General features: G+C 40.5%; 1 protein-coding gene across 5 annotated transcripts in view; it reads right to left on the reverse strand.

The window, feature by feature from the left end:
• rhobtb1 (Rho related BTB domain containing 1) overlaps positions 1–16,457 on the reverse strand; it is a 54,936-nt gene extending 38,479 nt beyond the window's left edge. The window contains exons 1-4 of one of the 5 annotated variants that reach the window (XM_052027230.1): positions 16,007–16,455; positions 13,308–13,423; positions 12,613–12,691; positions 9,991–10,044 (exon numbers count right to left, since the gene is read on the reverse strand). The gene's annotated coding sequence lies outside the window, so the exon portion shown is untranslated. Of the gene's footprint in view, positions 1–676; positions 729–9,990; positions 10,045–12,612; positions 12,692–13,307; positions 13,424–16,006 lie in introns of those variants that run through there. The other 4 variants (XM_052027226.1, XM_052027227.1, XM_052027228.1 and 1 more) reach the window with 4 other exon arrangements.
• Positions 16,458–18,150: the final 1,693 nt, after the last annotated feature.

Below are 18,150 nucleotides of genomic sequence, written 5' to 3' on the forward strand. Positions count from 1 at the left end.
ACACTACTTTCCCAAAAATCCCTCAAGATATGATTTTTGCCTGTACTTCAAAAGATGGTAGGGGATTTATAAACTAGAGGAGTTACTATGCTTAAAAATGATTGTGAATCATGAGGAAAAAAAATGAAGGCATTTTAGACACAAATGCAAGCTGACAGCAGGAGCTTTCTGTCCTATTACATCTCTTCAGCTGAGGGTAATGGCTTTGGGAAACCATGTTCATTTCATTTTTCAATAAACAAGCCTCTGCTGAAATAAAACATGGATGATGATTTTAAAACAACACAAAATGCTATTGCATAGGTACATATAATCATTTTCTAGCTGCAGTACTTAACCCACCTCAGCAAAGTCAGCTTTATAATATCCCAGTAAGAGAAATGCAACATAATGTCCTTGAAGCTACGAGCCCCAACTATTCCGAATGATAAAATATGTTAACAAGGAATGGCTGTATTACATTGGTAAGTATAGAATTAAGAAATAATTTAATTTGCTCATGTTCTCTCATCTGGTTGGGCTAGATATTACCCTGAAAGGAAGTTAACTCAAATTCAGTGGAAAATGTGATCAACATCCACACCTTGATGTGTACAAATGTCCATCAACAAAATAAAACAAGCAACAGTTGTGTATGTGGTATAAATAAAACACGTAGTATGAAACAGTGGTTTACCAGGATAGAAACTAAGTTCAGGCTGTAATTCATCTGTGTTACGATGTGGTAATATCACACCACAGGATTTACTTCTCAGAGAATCATTGGCTCCTATAAAATATCACATACGAATTGTAGGTCTAGCTTTAAGGTTGTGGTTACTAAGGCATTATTAGTCTCAATACAGGCAAAGGAAATTTCAAAATACTTCCTATCAAAATACAATTGCAATGTCCTTTGTGGTGAGTAAAAGAAATCTATTTCTAACATCACTTTGGACAACTGTGCACTCAACAGCTTATCTTTACAAGATTTTGAAGACAAGTGGAGAAATGTTCAAAGAGTTTCACTGTTAGTCATTTCCTACTCATAGGATCAATTTTATCAGGCTGCACTTAACTTTGGTGAATGGAAATGATTTAGACAAAGTCCTCAATCTGCAGGAACTATTAATTCTGAGATGACCATGGATTGCCAGTGGTAAATTTGTGAAAGGGTCAATTTGGAACTGATGATTGTCAGTGATTAATAGTGAAAACTACAGAAACAGACTGTTAAATAATATCCAAGTATAAGGGCAGATTTTTATTATCATAATCATTCTTTATTGAAATTAATCTTCCTTTTGGTACACAAAATCTGACTGCTGATCACAACAATGCTAGAATTCAGACATTCATAACCCATGTACCAATATCAGCATGACTGACGTCTTTAATAAAACTAAACCTTTATTGCTGTATTTGCTCAACATTTCTACCATCCTTTACATGATTTAAAGTTTGTATTACTTTGAGCTGCACTTCTGTATCAGCAGACGAAGTTTCTCCCAATCCACTTGTTTCAAAGCATCAATCACATCACCCTTTAAATTTTCTGTGCTCTACAGAATACAATATTGTTTTATGTAATTTGATCGTCAGAACACTTGTAAAATTGCAGTAAATTTACGATGTACTCCTTCCAAGGCCAACATATCCTAAAGCACTGTACTCAGTGCACAAAGTATGCAAATTATGTTTACCCAAGGTTATCACAGATCTAACGAAATGATCTCCCCTTAAGGCTAATTTTCCATTAGCTGTTTTGATTTTTTTTGTATTTAACAACTATTTTTTTCAGTTTTTTGTTTAAATACGGAGATTCCTAAATCTTCAACACCATAATTCCAAACTCCTAGACCTGGGACAATGCACACCCTTCTGTAACCAGATCCTTGACTTTCTGACAAACAGACCACAATCAGCAAGGATAGGCAACTGCTCCTCCACGATTATCCTCATCACTGGTGCCCCACAAGGCTGCATCCTCAGCCCTTTACTATTCTCCCAATATACTCCATATGGCCAAATTCTGCTTTAACTCCATTTGCAAATTTGCAGATAACATCATTGTAGCGGGCCAGATCTCAAATAATGACAAGATAGAGTACAGGAAGGAAATAGAGCATCTAGTGTCGAGACAACAATCTCTCCCTCAATGTCAGCAAAACAAAGGAGTCGGTCATTGACTTCAGGGAGCGGGGTTGGAGAACATGCCTCTGTCTGTATTAATGGTGCTGACGAGGATATAGTTGAGATCTTCAAGTTCCTATGTGTAAGCATTACCAACAATTTGTCCTGGTCCAGCCACATTGATGCTATGGCAAGAAAACACACCAGCACCTCTACTTCCTCAGAAAGCTAAGGAAATTCAGCATGTCCCTGATGAGTCTTACTAGTTTTTACAGATGCACCACAGAAAGCATGCAACCCAGATGGATCATAGCATGGCAACTGCTCTGTCCAAGACTGCAAGAAATTGCAGAGATTTTGAACACAGTCCAATCCATCACGCAAACTAGCCTCCCATCCATCGACTCAGTCTACACTTCCTGCTGCCTCAGGAAACCAGCTGACGTAATGACCCCTCCCACCCCAGTCATTCTCTCTTCTCCCCTATCCCACCAAGCAGAAGATACAAAAGCTTGTAAATACATACCACCAGACTCAAGGACAGCTTCTATCCCGTTATCAGACTCGAGTGGACTTCTCGTATGCTGAAGATGAATTCTTGATCTCTCAATCCACCTCATCATGGCCCTTGCACTTTGTTTACCTGCGCTGTTTTAATTTTACTACCTCGTTGTACTTATGTATGGTATGATCTGCCTAGATGGCATGCAACCAAAAGCTTTGTCCACTGTACCTCTATACACATGACAATAATAAACCAATACCAATCAATCTCCTTAGATTGCCACTGTTCCTATCTTTCCTCCAATTAAATAAAACTGATCTCCCATTTTTGGTCCAAAATAGGATAATTTTTCATTTAACTGCATGAAATCTTCCAGTTTCCTCTCCACTTAATGTCTCTAAGTTTATACTTCCACCTATGCTCCTCATTACATGGTAATTGGAAATTCTAAATAATACGAGTCACTAATGAATCCACAGAATCAAAAGTAATTTATAACAATTCAGCCATCTTGTTCATGTTGACTGCAAAAGAAATCCAGCCAACTCACACTTCGTGGTTCTTGGCCTTCAGCCTTGTAGGTTATAGCATATCATGTTCATAAAAATACTTAAAAGCAATGAGTTTTGTCCTCATGTCTGCTCCATCATTCAGTACGATCATAGATCATCTTTTACCTCAGTGCCACTTTCTTGCACGAACACCACATCCCTCAATTCAGTTAATACTTAAAATTCTAACAATCTGCCCTGAATATAATAATCAACTGAGCCTCCCACAGACAAGTAGTGAAATCCAAAGATTAACTATCCTCTGGATGAAGATTCTTCCCACTTCTGCCCTGAATGACTGACTCCTTATTTTGAATCATGCCAGCTCTTAATTTCCACGTACATGGTTTACATTCCAAGGGTCCTCTGCACTTCTCAGTACCTTGCCCTTATCCTGTTTGCTTTCCACAAATGCATTACACAACATCCATTCCAAATTAATTCTATTTAGCATTTTTCTATCCTTCTGATCAGTTCAATGATTTTTTCCCCCACCCAAGTTGCCCACTGATTTCTCCCTATAGTCTACAGGTTTCTTCTTATCAACTGTTATACTCCATCTTATCTTCTCAAAGAAAACACAGGCCTGACAAGGCCCTCAAGTCTGCTCTGCCATTCAATGAGGCTGATCCTATGGTTCAAATCCACTTGGCCACCCAATCACTATTACCTGACTCCCTTCTCTCCCTGTCACCAAGCAACTTTTGGATCCAGCATACCTCTTCTCCTTAGAGCCCATGAGCTTTGAATTCTCTTTTCTGGTATGCCATACAAGACCGTGTAAAGCCTTGAAAATATCCAACATCCTATAAAAATCATGCATGCCTTACTTTTTGACTTTCCCTGTTACCTTTCCAGAAACAGCAACCACAAAATAGACTAATTTGCACCTTTCCAAATGATATTTCCTTTAATACTTGCCCTTTGAATTTGTTTACCACAAGCATTAGGTCGACTGGCTAATAATTATTTAGTTAAACCCGTTTGCAGCAATGGTACTATGTCGGCAATCTTCCTAATCTCCCAATCTTCAATGGGCATGACCATTTTGTTTACTGTCTGTTTTCTATACACTAACCAATTTAAGGCATTTTTGTACACAAAAGAATCAATGAAAATGGGATCAGGCATGCGAGTGGAAGACACGCAGGATCAGAGAAGATCTTGCTGAATGGTAGAACAGGTTCTACTCTTCATGCTCTATATAGAAATTAATCAACGGACATTGCCCTATTATTGTAGTTACTTTCTGCAAAAAATTCAATTAGGTTCATTAGACATGACCTTCCCATTACAAATCCATGTTGGCCCTCTCTAATCAGCTCAAATTTCTCTTAAGTGCTCACTCCCTTTAATTATAGTTTCCAATAACTTGCACAGTGTAAAAAACAAAAAACCATACATTCATACACATCTTTGGTGCATCCACAGCTAGTTAAGTGCCATTCAAGTGCAGTCAATTGTGCTATTGATAGACACATCAGCCAACTTGCACATACGAACCTCTCAAAAATAACAAAGTAATATTGACTAGATAATCTGTATTGATAATGAGGGCGAATGTTAAGTATGATGCCAGAAGGACTCCTGTCTTTTTTGCAGCCACCCATTTAACATACCATCCAAATGAAAGCATCAGAATTTGGTACTCTCAGAAGAAAAACCAAAAGCCTTCCGCCACAAATGATGGCGTAACCATTAAGCCAAGACCAATGCTACTCTTTAGATTCCAAGAGATTTGCTGTCAGTTGTGTCCAATCTCCTAGTAATTAATAGTCCTTTTTTCTTTAACAAGTAGTGTGTATAAAAGACAGCAAATGACAATGTTTTATCCATAATAGAAAGCATGCTGTAAGTTAATGCAATATATGTTAGTGCAGTATAAGTTATGTTATGCAGTATAAGTTAGTGCAGTAGCTTTTCACTGTACCTCGGTACAAGTGACAATAATAAACCAATACCAGAGCAATACATAACTTTCTCCTTTTCCACCCAAAGAAAGAACTGGAAAATTCCTATTCCTGTGAAGAAACAGTTTCAATTCTTGATTTCCTACCACCCCGCTCCCAAACTTCTGCTTGGGCTTGGCTCAAGAGGACAAATAAACCCAGTTTGAAGCAAGGAATAGAAGAAATTTACACCATCATCATGTTTGGTACTTCCTTCCACTCAAAATCCACAACAAGAATTCCAATGCCCAAGGTAGGTCTCTAATCCATTTTCAAAATATCCAGGTTAATTGTGGACAGGTGCGCTACTCATAGTTCCAAAATGCGTAGCTGGCAATGATGATGTTACTAGGAGTCAGCAGTTCACTGGGTAAACAAACTCCACGTTGTGGCATCCTGCCAGCTCTAATCTCTGCACTCTGCTGGTTCAACTAAATACATGGAGGACAGTTGGGGGCTAGTATGCATTATTATACATTATTTTCCACTTCTAGTTTTTTTTCCAGCTACTGCTAGAAATCACTAGTAAAAGGTCAGGACCTGGTTTGGCTGCCATGCCCCTAATTGTAGATCACTAACTTGGTAACTCAAAAATACAGTAAAGGTTGTAGATCCCTCAAAAACTAAGCCTGAGTAAGCCATTAATTTTAATAGAGCAAAAAAAAAACAAGCTAACATATTACATTAATTATTTCCAGAAGAAATTCTGAAAGGAATCTCTCTCATGTAACACTGCTCTCTTTTTGGTGCTGTGCAATTAAAAATTGATTTATCCCCAACCCCACCTCATCCCCCACACAAAGGATGAAAAACAATTGACCATTTTCCAGTCATCTTGCATCACTCCATAAATTTGGCTAGGCACTTCCAGTGGCAAGTCACCACATCAGGGAGCCCTAGCGATGATATCTGTTGTGCAATGCTCCTTAATGAAACATTAGAGAGGAACTTGGACCATCTTGTTTTGTGATTGAACATCATTGGTCATTCCAAAGAAAATGTAGTCTTTCCAATGCATGTTGAACTATGACATGGTCATGTTAAGTCCCACATTGCCCTGTTCTCCATATTGTCTGGTTCTCCACACATTGCACCAATGACAGCCCCTGCTCTTCCCCTCCCATGTTCTTAATCCTAACCTCTATCCTGCCCTCAGATGACAGAAATCTCATACCTCAAATTACCTCCCCCATCTCATCACCACTAATGCTTGGTCTCAATTTGAAATCCATCCCATTCCATGTTTGTAATCCCAATTCCTAAGCCCCCTCCATAGCTTCCCAGACTGCAGGCACGGGTAGATTCCCTCTTCCCAGCCACCAGTCCTGATCCCAGCATTTCCTAAACCTTTCCTACCCCACCACATCATAGGCCCAAGTCTCACTTCCCCTACAGTGCACACTTGATCCCATCTACTGACCACAGACGAACTTGATCCTTCTTTCCCCTTGAACCACAGCACAGGATCCAATCCTTCATTCCCACCCAGCCTCCACTCACAACACCAGTCCCAATTAGGCCTACAATGGCCTTGCCATCTTCTCCCCAAAACACCAGGTTGACTCCCAGGTGGTGCCTTTTGCTACCAAAAAGTTGCAACTGAAGCTTGCAGTCCACTACAATATCCATCAGCATACCTTTGGGTGCACTACAATTTCTAAGTCTACACATCTTCTTCAAAATCCACAAAGAATGAATATCATTAGTATCATTAACGAATTACCAAGTGTGTAAAAATAATTCTGCAGAGTTCATTCCCAGAATTCATGATTTGCAAGTAATTGAATGTAGGCTCATTTTGTGTTTTACTGGGGAATTGTCATTAGGGTAGTAATTCTGAGGATTCCGATGACATAACATTTTTTTCTAATTTTCTGTTTCCAAGGTTAAAGCAAAATGTTTATTCTGTGAATGTGTCACAATTCACGGAGGGGAATTTGGTCAATTTTAAAAAAAAGATAAGTGAACTATGTGTTAATGCTTGATTCACTTTGCAACTTCGACCACTTCAAAAAAAAAGTAACCATGGCACCTCAGGAAAAATTGTACTGAAATTCTTTAAAACCTTAAAATTATCTTTGAAAGTAACATGCTTACTAGTTCTGCAAATATTGCTCTGTAATAGGATAGCTGAAAGCGTTAAGAGAATGCTCTCATTTTAGCACCACAAAATGTTTCATCATCTTTCCCCTGTTTATAAAAATGTCTGGCACAATAATGTTATATTTCAATAAGGCAATATATTCTCATACGTCTCATTATTTCCACTATGACAAATAATTGCTTTCTCAGAATATTGGCACATCAATCTTGTGATGTGCATTATGTGTAATTGAACTATGTTAGGATTAGTTAGTGCACAGTATAGCCATTTGACAGTCTGGAGGAAAGTACTTGAACAATTTAAACATGTTTGATCATATAAAATTGACTTCTATGCAAATATAATTACCGAAGCAGCTTCTGGAATATTTATCTGATGAAAGGTATCTCTGACTGGTTTATACAGCGCAATATCAGCATAAACTTGCATTGTTAATAATTGACAGGTCATCTTTGAAAACTACTCTGGTTTATATGATCATGTTACCACAAAGTATTAAACCTATGGATGGGGTATTGTTACAGATTCACAAGCATACAGAAATATTATGAGGTCATAAACTGCACTAATTGAGACCAAGTGCAGTGATCAGAGTTTTTTTTAAAATATGTAAGAGTAAAAGAGAGACACACATTAGATATAGGACCATTGAAAACTGTGCAGGAGAGATTATAATGGGTAACAAGAGAAGGCAGAGGAATTAAATGAGTATTTTGCATCAGTCCTTCACTGCGGAAGACATCAGCAATATACCTGATAGTCAGGAATGTCAGGGGATAGAACTGAGTTCAGTCAAGACTTTACTAGAGAGAAGGTGCTCGGGAAGCTAAATGGACTAAGGGACAGATAAGTCTCTTGGACCAGATGAAGTGGCACCCTCGGGTTCTGAAGGAGGTGGCTTTAGAGATTGGCGATATTTTGCAGGCCTCAATAGACTCTGGCATGGTTCCAGAGGACTGGAAGGTCACAAATGTAGTTCCACTGTATAGGAAAGGTGGGAGGCAGCATAAAGGAAATTACAGACCTATTAGTCTGACATTGGTGGTCGGAAAGTTAATTGGAGTCGATCCTCAAGGACAAGGTTATGGAATACCTAGAGGTGCATGACAAGATAGGTCCAAGCCAGCATGGTTTCATGAAAAGGAAGATCCTGCCTGACCACCTATTGGAGGGTTTTTGAGGAAAATCTCAGGTAGGGTGGATAGGGAGAGGCTGCAGATGCTGTGTATTTGGATTTTCAAAAGGCCTTCAACAAGGTGCCGCACAAAAGGCTGATTAATAAGATGAGAGCTCATGGAATTACAGGAAGGATATTAGGAATGGGTGGAGCATTGGCTGATAGGCAGAAAGCAAAGGGTGGGAATTAGAGGATCCTGTTCTGGTTGGCTGCCGGTTACCAGTGGTGTTCCGCAGGGTCGGTGTTGGGGCTGCTTCTTTTACACTGTATATCGATGATTTAGATTATGGAGTAGATGGTTTTTGTGGCTAAGTTTGCAGATGACACCAAGATAGGTAGAGGAGTAGGGAGAGCTGAAGAAACAGGAAGGTTGCAGAGAGACTTGGACAGTTTAGGAGAGTGGGCAAAGAATGGCAAGATGAGATTCAATGTTGAGAAATGTGTGGTTGTACACTTTGGAAGAAGGAATAAACGGGCAGAAAAATTATTATCTAGATGGGGAGAAAATTCAAAGTAAATAAGTGCAAAGGACTTGGGGGTCCCTCGTGCAGGATACCCTAAAGGTTAACCACCAGGTTGGATCAGGCAGTAAGAAAGTAGAATGCTATGTTGGCATTCATCGAGAGGTATAACGTAAAGAAAAAGTAAGGATGTGTTTGATGAGGCTCTATGGGGCACTGGTGAGACCTCATTTGGAAAGCTGTGCGCAGTTTTGGGCCCCTTATCTTAGGAAGGATGTATTGATGTTGGAGAGGGTTCAAAGAAGATTTACAAGGATGATTCCTGGAATGAAAGGGCTTTCATACAATGAGCGATTGTCCAATTCATTGGACTGTACTCATTGGAGTACAGAAGAACGAGAAGGGACCTCATAGAAACATTTGAATGTTGAAAGGACTGGACAGAGTAGATGTAGCTAAGTTGTTTCACCTTGGTGGGGCGAGTCCAGCACTAGAGGGAATAATCTTAGAAATAGAGGGTACCCATTTAGAACAGAAATGAGAAGAAATTTCTTTAGCCAGAGGGTTGTGGATTTATGGAATTTGTTGCCTCGATACAGCTGTGGAGGCCCAATCATTGGGGGTGTTTAAGGAGGAGATTGATAGGTTATCTAATTAGTCAAGGTGTCAAGGGATATGGGGAAAAGAACTTGGGGCTAGATGGGAATAGTTTTAGCTCATGGTGAGTGTAGCGGAGCAGACTCGATGGGCTGAATGGCCTCCTTCTGCTCTATGTCTCGTGAATTCCAAAATTTTATTTCTATATTCTTTCATTTAAGCAAAATATAAACCTTCAAGGTTTTAATTTCAGACTTCATTAATGCTTTTGAAATGGAGGAAGTTTGAGTATTTCAGGTAAATCAGTCCAAACTTCTGCTAAAATACCAGTGAAGGGAATCTCAAGTGCATTATCACTTACTGATTTCCAGGCTATAGTTTTCTAAGAATAGACATAACTTGTTATGTGAGGAAGTATTTTAGGGTACATTCACACTACAAGTTTAATGGTTTCACGCGGATGTTAAACTTGTGCAATACAAATCTGTTGTTAATGCCCAAGTTGACAATGAAACAAAATAAGCAAACAACAACCTTCAGGAGGTCTCAACTGTTCTACTCCTGTCAGAATTGGCCCACATCCATGTCCTGCATAAGAAAAATAAAATTACTTTGGACAGATGTTATATAGTGTAAATGCATTCCAGGGTTAAACAAAAATATATATTTTATCTTCTAACAACTAGCCATCCAATAACATAACTAAAATAATCATTGTCACAGTCAGCTGTGAACTGCAATCAGGAGCCATTTAGTTGCTCCAAAAATACCAAGGCAGTTACCACTACAAAGAACAGAATAATTTAAAGCAAGGAACACTAGACTTATTAAGAAATGTACTTTAAATCCTGCTTGAAAGTATAGGGCAAGGAAGAGATGCACTTTATGAGACTATCATCCAATTTCTCTCTTCCACACCCTTCTCATTCCCTAGTTTAACAGTGAGGAGAATTGTTCTATCAGTTGGGCAGAAGAGTGGCAAGTAGAAATCTACCAGGGAAAAGAGAGGTTCTGTAAGTAGGGAGTGCAACAGGGCAAAGGAATAAACAATAAATGGGAGGATATCAAAGTACGTGCAGGAACAGGTAGGACACATCAATTAGGTGTCTACATTTAGGTGTCTTTTAATGTTGGAAGATGCTGAGCAGGTTTCAGTCCCACTAGTAAAACTGAGACCATTTACTCAGATCCCCCTTTCCAACACATGCTTATCAATACAAACCTCCTCTGCTAGAGGTCTGACACACCATGTTTGCTCTGGTTTCTCACCCATCCTTTGTAATTTCAGTGGTCTCATCTCATACAAGGAATCCATTTCCTATTTCCTTGCCTTTCTTCCCATTAACTTATTGAATGAAAACATTTGTCCTAGGTGACAATGTAAATGTTCCTCCCTTTTCAGTTGATATTGTCCTTGAAGGGGAATATTAAAGTCTTTGCAACTACCAACTCACCCTCAGCCTCTCATTCCTCTTCTTGTTACGTTTCAAACATGCCTAATTTTTCCACAGCTCTATGCTTGAACTGCTCTAATGAGGTTTTCACATTGCCAAACCTATTGAATGGCCTTTAGTAAAATGTCAAAGTATCTGATATTTTTGTGCTCAAGAAATTGCTTACCATCCTATCCTTCAGCACCTTTACGTTATGTAACTCAGCAAGACTGCCCCAGTTTTACCTATACAAGTACCCCAGCAACGACTTTTTTCTTTCCATCCCCACACGATAATCTCCAAAATGTCCCAGGAATTACACCCTTGAACCTCATCTCTTTGATTTACCTACTGTCCTGTGACTACATCCAACTCTACATCTCTATTACTCAAACTGTGCTGTCAGACAAGTTCAGGGGCATCCAAGCCTTAGATAAGCTTCAATTTCCTGAAAATAAAACACTGGCACCAATGTCTTAAGCCCTCAACGTAAGCTCTGTGCTCTCATTATAAAACCCTCCACTTCCTGTGTTGAAACAAATTGTTTGCAAACTACATACAGAGAGACCCTAACCCAGAATCTACTACTGCATTTATTCAATCTCCTCAATGCTCTTCTTACAGGAACCTAGGAACCCAAGTAGGTTACTTAGCACCTCAAGACTGCTCCAACTATTTAATTAGGTCAGTGTATCCATATCTCAGTTTCATTTACCCATCTTTTCTACTCAGTGAGAATATCTGGGCAATAATTAGAAAAAGTTTATAGTAATCTATGAGTCCAATTCTTAAAGTTTTACATGGGATGCAGGTTGTACGGCCTGAAGATGTGCTTCAGCATTTTTATACTCCTGCTCCACTTTCACAATCAAATGACTCTCAACTAGCAATTGATATATTTGACATAAAGTTATATAGGTTTTCATTGGTTTTGAGCCTCTATTTCCTGGTTATAGATGCAGGGTTAGAAGGACCTTAAAAAGTAATTATTTGACCAAGGCTTAACCATAGACATACCATCGCTTCAAAGTGGCACAGCTACTTGTCTCTCAAAGGAAAGTGTCTCTAAATGGTCTCCACACAACTATTATTGTAACATTGTGAACATTAGAAGACACCATGAGTGTGCTGCATGGGTGCATTTGTTTGCCTTTCCATAACCCAGACACCACAGGAATTGAGACTTAGATATCCAAGTGACAGTCTCACACTGTGACTGTCTCAGCCACAGTCAGGGAGCTTCTGTTATATGAATGTTTAAGTGTACCAATCTTACTTACTACTAACTACTTAAAGGTTTTTGACGTACTTTGGCACGAGAAGTTTGCTTACTATTGGGTTATTCTCCCTCTCCGCAATACTCTGCAACAGAGCGTTGCAGACCAGATGTCTTCCATGCCGCAAATGCTCCTTTCCCTCTCCCCAATCCCCATTGCCATCCACCTCCCACCAGCCACCTCTGCTAAACTGCAAGTCTGAAGTTCCAGATTTTACTTCTTGTTACTTCTGAACCACAAGATTAATCCCAGTAGAAACACTGCCAGTGTTGAAGAAAAGTGACCACTGCTGTCCTGTCCAAGTCCCAGTGAACCATATCCAGGCTGACACCAGCATCATTCAGACATCAAAATGAAACCTCAGTTAGGTCAAGTGCCCTCTGAAGTTTGCAACCAAATAACGTTCAACATCCTGCACCATGCAAAGCTATAAACACAGTACTTGCCAGTATTCATGACCATTTCCCACTAGTTAGCTTGTTGCTCAAGAAGATGGATAGGGCTAGATCCCCAGTGCAATATCATCTGCAAAAAGTACAACATTCATTTTTAGCACACTGGATGAAATAAAACCATTGTAGTAGATTTAAACATCATGCTTAATATTTGCATCATTTTTTTAAAAAATGATGAATGCAAGAGTTGAATGTAAATAGGAACAGGTGGTATGGTGGCAGTTTACGTTGCAAATATGGATTGAAACTTGAAATGAGAAGTAGGTGACATGACACCTCTTGAAAGGCACATTTTTCTGATTTAACAACTAATTCCGTTTACCATAGCTTTACCATCCAGTTCACTGACGTGCAGAATTAGACTTATGCAGGATAGTGTTACGGAGAAAGCAGCAGATTCCAGTCATTTGAAATGTTGAGCAGGTTATGTTACAAGATGGAGCATTTCAGTCAAGACATGTGAATGCTTACTTTAAAATCCCTTCAGTGTGTTCAATAGTCATTCTGGTTGACGTGCGAGGCTTATTTTACCTTCATTCCACTTCCTTCTGCCCTCACCCTCAAATGAGAATAACAGATTAAGAAAGGTTTTGAGGGAATTCCTGCACGTGTTATTCGTCATAGAATGAAATCCTTTGCTGCTTATAGGGTAACAGTAACATGCAGATAATTGATGATCACCAAACCTGAGTAAGATCTGTAGGAATGCACTTATCCCACTGTTGATGATAATGGTGAGTTGAAGGCCATGCTGAATATTCTGTGGACAGCAAACTGATCAATGCTACAGATATCCTTAGTGCTAGAAGACAAAAGCATTGACATCCACAGAATTTGTAATAGTGACTAGCAATATTATTTGATGTTACTTCTTGCCCATGGGTGCAGAGACACCTGTAATGGCTTCTGCCTGCTTCTACACTGTAGTTCTGCTGTACCCCTAGGATCCATCTTTCCTCACCACCCATTACTCATTTATAAGCTGCCATACGGTCCTATCCAGAAAGTGCCAGCTTTTGCATCATTTATGACACTCAAATCTAACCCACTAACACCTTTTGCCACAAAATCTACCAATGACAAATGCTGTTCCCTAGTCATCAACTCCAACTCTCTTACTGGCAGAGGCCAAACTAGATTGCTTGTGACCCAATGTCATTTTTAAACTCAAGATGATCTTCACCATCACCAGTGCCTACTTATGACTCCATGTAATCAGGCGAATGCACCTGCCTCAATTAATCTGCTGCAGAAACAGCCATCTATGTTTTTGTTTTTCTAAGCTCCAATGCCCTCCCAATATTCAGGTCATCTGCTCTTCATCTGGTGTGGCCCTATTTTCTGGGATTCTTTCTCCAAACAATACAGAAGAGCACTAGTTCAGCAAACTTTTGATCATCTACCTTAATATTCTCTACGTCTCTCAATCAAATTTTATTCATATCATTTTTAGACAGCAAAAACTGCCTTCTCATCCAGCTCTATTCACCCACCACCTCTATTCGATGATCCCCAATGGCTCTTAGTGGACGAACACCTCCATTTTAAAATTCTCATTGTAACTTTCAAATCCTTCCAAGACGTCAGCCTTCCCTATCTCTTCCAGCCTATCACCCAAGATATCTGTCCTCTTTCAAATCTGGCTTTATTGGGCATTCAAGATTTTAATGGTTAATGGCTTTCATCTGATATGTCCCTAACTTCTGGCATTCTTTCTTGAAAGAAATTTTCAAAAAAAATGTATTTCAGTAAACTTTTGGTATTCTATCCTAATTACACCACCCTCCCCCCACCCCACCCCCAATCCCTTGTATAAGTTTTGATTGCTATCACTCCACATTGGAAAACACATTGCTTTTAAATGTAGTAATACATTCCAAAAGGTGAAGTCCTACTAAATAAAATGGCACAACTGCATACAGCAAACTTCACCAAACAACAAGCTGGCAGAAAACAAATGGGAATTGCATAGTACACAGCAGCCAAAAATTTATTGCTCAATAACCCACCAGTGCAGGTGTCACACACAAAAACAACAACAATCTCTTGTTTTGTTTCTCCTGAATTTACTGTTTGGCTTTGCTGATTTTCCATCAACCCCTAGGACTAATCTAGAATCAGACCTAGATTCATGCATAAAGGTTTGCATTTCAAGTTTGATTTTTTTAAAAACTTTTAATTCTTGTACAGATACCACAACTGGATAAAAGTTACACAATAGCCTTTAAATTATGGAGCAGAGAAAAAACCCAAACTGCTGGAGGAACTAAGCAGGTTAGGCAACATCTGTGGAAATTATGCCTTTAAGTTATGCCAGAAATGCAATAGGCACAGACAACACTCTTCTGCAATTACTTTCTCAACTTTAGTGGCGGCATTAACCCCTTAGAACAAATGGATTAATGCTCTGACTAAAATAGCAACAGAAATTTCAAACACCCCAAGCGTTCACACCCATCATCCACTAAATTCCAAAAATACAATCAGATTCAAATACTCAAACAATTCCAGCCTTAATAAAGGGAAACGACATTAAATTTAAACTACATTTTCCTACATTAAAGCTGAACTTGTTTTGAGTATTTGTATTTGAATCTGATTGTATTTTTGAAAATTAATGGATGATGGCTGTGAATGCACGCAACTACCGATACGGATCTATTTCAACAATAAGTTATTGCTTATTTGATAAACTTTACTAGCTTAATAAATGTCAGTCTAATGCTCATTTAAAGGCTAGTGTTGCAAAGAAAAACTTTTTAAAGAGTATACGGTCTGGATCGACGGGACAATTCCCCAGTCTGTCAACAACTCAGAGGGTTAAAAGACACGGGAGTTTAAAAATATCTTCGCCCAAATGAACACCCCCAGCCCTCCCCTTGAGGATTTATTCCGGACACGTCGGTCAACTGAATTTGGCCGGTCGCACACGTCCTTTGGCAACGATCAGCCCGATCTAGGCAGGGTCAAACCGGGGAAGCGGCGCTCCCAGTGCACCCACCCAGCATCCATCCCAAGTCTGCAGCAGCCCAACTTGCAGGACGGGATGTCAGCCGCTGCCCAGGGGCGGTTACCACAGTAACGGACAACAAGAGCGGGCGCCGTTCCGGCCCGCGGGGGGGGGGGGGGGGGGGGGGGGGGGGGGGGGGGGGGGGCAAGAGCTGTTCCCCCCCCCCAACCTACCTCACCCCGCTACACCCCACGAAAACAACGATAAGTTTTCCAGGAGCAGTGGGGAGGGGGATGGGGGAAACCCCCTCTTGGAGGGTCAGCACCAACTTTATCCAACCCGCGACCATCCTCCCCCCCCCTCCTCCATGGAGCCGAGTTACCCGCCTGTGGGGTACCCCGCTTCGCCACCCCCTCACCCCCAGCCCCTCCCTACCTTACTCCCGCTTCCCCGCCGTCTCCTCTCTCTCCGCGATGCGCTCTCTTTGTCCCTAATTCGGACGATAACGGTGGGGGGGAGTTTGTCAGCGTGCTCGTCTCATTCCGCCGACGGCTTCCTTGGCTCACTCGCTGGCTGTGTCCGTCTCCTGCCCGCCCACCCCTCAGCCGCCGTCAAGTGAGAGGCAGGCGGACGGACGGCATTGATGAGCCGCTGATCTGCCCGCCCGTGTCTCGGGCGGGAGGGAGGGGGTGGGTGGGTGGGGGGGGGGGAGGGGCGCGCGCTCCGCCGCGCGCGTGTGGAGAGCCAGCGCCGACTCCCCCCCCGCGCGACTCAGTGCGCACGGCTTCCGCCGCCAGTCAGCGAGCCGCGCGGGGCTTTGTGACGTCAGCGCCTGCCGCCCTCCCGCGTCTCATCCACTCTGCAGAACCATTCATGAAAAGCGTGCGAGCTGCTGGTCTGTTGTTGCAGCCGCTGTGACAGACAGTGTGTTGCGCCAGATAGATGACATTTCCCCCCCCTTATGGCTTTTCAGCAATACCTCAAAAATCTCCCTAATAAATTGCACAGTACTGTTAATCCGTCTGGCGTTAGACTCGATTTGGCGAAACCTTCACATCAGTAACTATTAACCAATAGTAGTGCAATGAACTGTAATGACAAACTCAAATCAGGAGAAAGTCGTGCTTATTTAATATTTGGCCATGCCTTATGGCGAAATATTATTATGTTGTAACTGCCGTACTTGGAACTCTCAAATGTGGGATTTCTTTGAACTGTGACTTTCCCAAATAATACAAAATAAATAGGAGGGACGTTGCCTGCATTCCGTTCGTCCAATTAGCCAAATTATCATAAACGACTATTATAGTGAAGTGATTTTACGTATGCAGAAAATTAATAAATAGAGGGATGTTGCATTAGCTTTGCTATTTTACCCTTTGTTGATAATTTCTGACATTCTATCACCATGCACTATTTAAAATAAGTTTTTAATTTCTACCAATTTCAGAAAGAAGCACATCAAGATATTTCTCGTCAGATCGTCATTCGCGAGAGCAATTAGGCAAAATGCGGAGCGCAGAAAACAAATGTCAAGTACTTATGCAAAATGCATACAACTACATTCCAATAGCAATGCCCAAGCAATTGTCCCTTCTGCGCAGTCGTGCAGTTATACCATTGCTTCTCCATTTATAATCCCAATATCCGAACCTCACTCTTATCACTAATGTAAGTAAATGTCGAGTTTCATTAGAAGGCAAAGTTCTGTTTGCAGCCATGGGCTGGACCCGCTGAAGCACGTCTGTCACCCACAGGCATTAAAAGATTAGTGCTTCTTCAGTTAAGTCTTTCATTCTGATCGACTGAACTGCAAAACGAGTACTGTAATGGTTTCCTGAACTACCGTTTACCCATTAATTAATCTTGATGCTGATGTACCAACTTTTTCAATGGAACTTTTTTCCATCTTTAAATTAATCTTGCAAAAGACTGTCTGTTGAATATGTGTGACATGTTTCTCTGATATATTTATACTATAACATACATATCAATCCACACCCAAACAGCCTTTAACCTACCAGAGCAAAAATTAAATCTTAATGTCATTATCAGATGGCACTGTCACTAAAATGGATCAACAATCACAAATCCACTTTGTCAAATTGTAGAGGTTCTTAGAGCTTATGTCACTATCTAATCAACCATTCTTCAAATTGTATGTGTATTTTATCAGTAAACTGCTTAAATATGTGAGGAGTGACTTTTCTAACCCTTGAATCCTGTGCCTACAAAATGTATGTCACCAACATGTGGTTCCCCTCAAAGACATAGTTGGGTGCTTCGGTTCACATCTAGAATGTTCACTGGCCAGAATCTCATCCCATGCATTGGTTAATTATAAAAGATGATTTTTTTTCCTGATCAAATCATTTCATTTTAAAGTTTCAGGCAGCAAGAGCCTGGAAGATTGCACTTTATTCCATTCCAGAGGCATACTCTTAGGCTGACAGAGCAAAATGATCCCAAAATCAACAGATCTCAGTTCCTTACAATGCCATATCCGGTTACGAATGTTGTTGGGCAATTAACCAACTAAAGGAAAGAGGATGTTCTCTAAACATTCCTATCCATGGTGA

Source organism: Pristis pectinata, chromosome 12 (assembly GCF_009764475.1).
Source record: "Pristis pectinata isolate sPriPec2 chromosome 12, sPriPec2.1.pri, whole genome shotgun sequence".
In the NCBI taxonomy this organism is placed as follows: domain Eukaryota; kingdom Metazoa; phylum Chordata; class Chondrichthyes; order Rhinopristiformes; family Pristidae; genus Pristis; species Pristis pectinata.